This window comes from Cavia porcellus, unplaced genomic scaffold (genome assembly GCF_034190915.1).
Source record: "Cavia porcellus strain 051 isolate PalLab524CR breed Dunkin Hartley unplaced genomic scaffold, mCavPor4.1 scaffold_11, whole genome shotgun sequence".
Taxonomy (NCBI): Eukaryota; Metazoa; Chordata; class Mammalia; order Rodentia; family Caviidae; genus Cavia; species Cavia porcellus.
The window spans coordinates 1084629-1088947 of NW_026947494.1; positions in this window are offsets into that span (position 1 = coordinate 1084629).

Genomic DNA, 4319 nt, shown 5'->3' on the forward strand with positions numbered 1-4319 from the left:
AGGCGCGGCGGGCGGCGGTGACGTACGGGGCGTGACCCCAGCGTGGGCGGAGCTATAGGGAGCCCCGCCCCTCCGCCCGCGCCTGCGCATCCGTGCCCTGGGACAAGCCTACCCTGACCCGACTCCAGGGCCGGCTCGGGATCAGCGAGTGCGCGGGGTCGGGGTTGGGCTGTTCAGCGGGGCTAGAGCAGGACAGCTTTCTGGGTCTTTACGGGCCCGGGGAACCAGGAAGGCGGAGCGAGCAGGGCGGGCACAGGTGCCCCCATGCCCAGGGTTCCCGCCCTGGCTGTCCCCAGACCTTGCCTGACCAGACCCTCTTGGGGGCCGGACACGTGCCTTGGCACGGCGGTCTGAGCTTGGGCCCCCGGCTGCTGAGGGCTCCCCCAGCCACCCCCAAGACGAGGTCGAAGGGCCACCTGCCGGTGTGGCAATGGTGACCTCTCCCGGAACAGCATCCTCTCCCTGTGGTCTGTTGACAGCCCTCGCAACTGGAAGCTGGGGCTGTGGCAGCACCATTGCCAGGCTCTGCATCCTCCTGCTGTGGCCTGGCTCTCCGGGTCCTGCTGATCTCCAGCCACTGCCACCTGCTCCTGCCCAGCCCTGAGGGTAGAGGTGGCCCTGTGGCAAAAAGGCCCTTCAGTCCTGGGGCCACAGCGTACACCTCAGACCCAAGTGGACAGCCAGAGGGTGTCCAGGCCGGGGACACCTGAAGCCACGGTCTTGGAAAACAGGAAAGCGGGAACAGATGTGTTAGCTAGGATCCCCCAGTTACTTTCTCTACTGTGTGAGTGGGCAGATTTGAGCTGGACATGGGGCAGGGCTGCCCAGCCTGGCGCCCTCATGAGGTGTCCCTAAGAGACGTTGCAGTCTCCAGGCCCTGGAGATGACCCACAATGACTAATGTCCTTGCAGGACATGCAGCAGGAGCCATGTGAAGACTGGAGAGGCTGGCCTCACAGTGCCCTGCCTGGGATGTACCCACAAGAGGACACAGCTGTGTTTCTCCCAGCCCTGCTGTTTGTCACTCAGCCTTAGAGGCTCCGTCAGTGTGAGTCAGGAGAGTGGGGTGGGGACTCCCTCGATCCTCCCGGCTCCAGGGTCCTGAGGCCCTGTGCAGGAGCTCCAGGCAGGCGATGTGCTGGTTGGGGTGGTGACACTCCACATGGAGAGTCCATCACGAGGAAGGTGTTCGGTATGTTCTCAGACGCCCAGAAATGGGCGCACTGCCAGGGCTGTCTGGGAAGTCTTATGCTGCTCTGACAAGCCTGGGCCTGGGCAGCACACATGGGCAGCACTGGCTCCCAGTGCAGTGGCCCAGGGAGCCCGAGACCGAGGCAGGGCCTCTGCTCCCTTGGTGGCAGTTCTGTCTCGTCCCTTCTACTTCAGGTTCCATTTGCTGGCCCGTGGTGGGCTCGGGGCGCAGGGCTCAGGGTCGGGCCTTGGTAATCGAATGCTCTGCTCGGATCCTAAGGACAGCCTGGTCCTGCCCATGGTGCTGGTGTGCAGGCTTCTCACTTCCCTTCCTTTGGAGTTCAACTTGCTTCCTCTTTTCCCATGTGGTTTCTTGTGTGACCCTCTGTCTAGTTCTGTGTCAGTGTCCAAGTGTTTGGGGAAATTCCAGGTGTGTTTCCAACCTTTATGGATGTTAATGTAATTCCTCTATGGACACATCATGTCTGTATTACTTCAGGCCTTCCATGATGTGGAATTGTGACTCACATGCATATGATAAAAGTGTTGCTCTATTCTGAGGTGTTCTATGAATGCCAGTTAGGTCCAGTTAGTTGACTTTTGTTTGTTCACACTTTCTATTACTTCTTTTTATATGTCCCATTAACAATAGACTGTAACCCCAGAACTCTGAGAGGCTGAGGCAGGAGGATCACAATTTCAAACCCAGCTCAAGTGACTTAGGGAGACCACAACTCAAAATATAAAATAAAAAAAGGGACTGGAGATATAACTTAGTGTAAAGGCCCTAGATTCAATCCCCAGCAACACAAATGACAAAAGCAGGCTGATGAGCCGTGGGTTTGACTGTTTTACACTTCTATCCTGTTATTTTGTGCTGTCCTAGGTATATGTATGTACATAGCTGTGCACATGTGTGCCATTCTGATGTATTCTCCATGAACAACACCGCTCTTTGCAGGCAGGATCCCCCAGCCTGATGTCCACTGTGGTGACGTTGTGTGGCCACTCCAGCCTTTTTTGTGCGGTGTCTGCCCCCTCCTTTTGTCTCTCTGTGGCGGGCAGCACTGGCTGCATCTGCCTTTATTCACTCAGCCTTGAGAAGTGCCTGTTAGGGGAGGTGGCAGAGATGATGGTGTTTGCCGTGTCAGTGTTAAAATGCAACCCTGCTGCTTGCTTTCTGTTTGTGAGGACTTTACGTCTTTTCTCAGATTTGATGCTTTCAGGTTGCCTTGGGGACTCACCTTGGGCCCACCCAGCTGCGACAGGTACCTCTCCCAGCACGGCCTCCGTTCCCCGCCCTCCTTCCTGTGGCCAAGAGTTCTGATTTTACTTAGGCTGCAGACTCCGAGGCCCGATGCTGTTGTTTTTGCTTCAAGTGGTGACTGTACTTTAAAGGGCTTAAAAAGACTTAATTCTAAAGGCCTTTGTATTTATTCATATATTTACCATTAAAGTGCATCCATTGCTCCTTCTAGGTCTGAGTGTTCTATTATTTTCCTTTTTCAGAAATAAATTCCATTACTATTTTTGAAGTGTGGAGCTGTTGGCAGCCAATCTCCCAGGTTGTGATTGCCTTTGAATGTTCCCATTCCGAAGCTCTTTCCCTGGTGAATGCAGAATTCTAGCACATGCATTTGTTTTGTTTGCTTCAGCAAACTGTTTTTTCCCTCCTCACCGGTACTTGGTGTGGTTAGACTTTCTAACCTCAGGCCTTCTGGTGTGCATATGGTGGCATCTGGTGGATTTGCACCTGATGGGACCGTGGTGTCCAGTGTGTACTCCATGCTTGCCCACCGCCTGTGGATCTTCAGTGGCCTGACAAAATCCTTCACTCATTGAAATAATTTTGTTTTTATTAGTGGGTCCACAGAGGTTTTGTGTATTCTGAATATAACTCTTTTATCATCTGTATGATTTGCAATCATTTTTCCTCCCTATGAGTATGTTACCACTCTGCTAATAGGATTTTACACTTTCTCCATTTCCTTTTTTCTTTTCTTCTTCCTTCCTTTCCTGTCTCCTTTCTTTTTTCCTTCTTTGAAAAATACTGATTGGAAAACTCTTACTAGAGTCAGCTTGCCAGTTTCCACCAGGAATGCCCCGTGGTTTTCCTGGGGAGCGAGTTGGCTCCGTACAGAACCACAGGGAGCAGTGACACCTTAGCCACTGGGTGTTCCGATCGTGAATAAACCCTCAGCGCTCACTTCGCCTGGGCTCTCCTTCGTGTTCCACGGCCTTTTCCAGCTTTGCTTGTACAGACTCTGCGTTTGGCCCGGTGTACTGTCACGAATTCTTTTGAGCTGGTGTAAAAGGTGCTCTGAATTTGTTCAGCTCTTGCCTGTGTATTGCTAGCCTAGAGGACACTGGGGTGCAGGGATGAGGAAGCAGAGCCCTGGCCACATGGCATCCTCTCTGCAGGTTGGTGTAGCTTCTAGAAATTCCATGAAGTCCTCAGAATGCCCCTTCGCAGCCTTCCCCACCCAAATCATCACCATGCCGTTCCCCGAAAGCCCTGGCTCTGGCCCTTCCGGGACCCAGGCCTGCTGCATGGCATGGGAGCCTGCTGTTTGTGAGCCCCCTCCGGTCCCATCACCACCTGCCCCACCTGCCACTGCTGTCCTGTCCCCAGGCTCCTCAGTGGTCACTGCTTAGGAAAACAGTCTTCCTCTGTGTGCCCCACTGGCTCAGGGCATCTGGGATCTGCAGTGTGGTCTCTGAGGAGAAGGAAGGTGGCCACCTCTGGAGAGTAGAAATCAACCCTTGGCCTCCCTTCTGCCTCCTCCTTCACAGTGACCTAACCAGCCCTCCATCCCAGAGCTCTGCTGGGTGAGCCCTGGGGTGGGTTTGCCCTGCTAGCAACCAGCGCCTCCTTGTCACCTGGAGCTTCAGGGGAGGGGAAAGCCCCCGACTGGCGGCCTTGGGCAGGAGCCAGGCACTCTGAAGGGTGGTGGAGGCTGGTACCTCGACATCCACCAGGCCAGGGTCTGCACCCTGCAGTGCCCGCGCCTGGCCTTCAGGTCTGTACTGCACTGCAGTGCACAAGGAGGGGTGGACGGTGTGGGCTGCACCCTCTCCTCCCCCTCCACTCTACCCTACCTTGCACACCCACCTGCAGGCACTCCGCC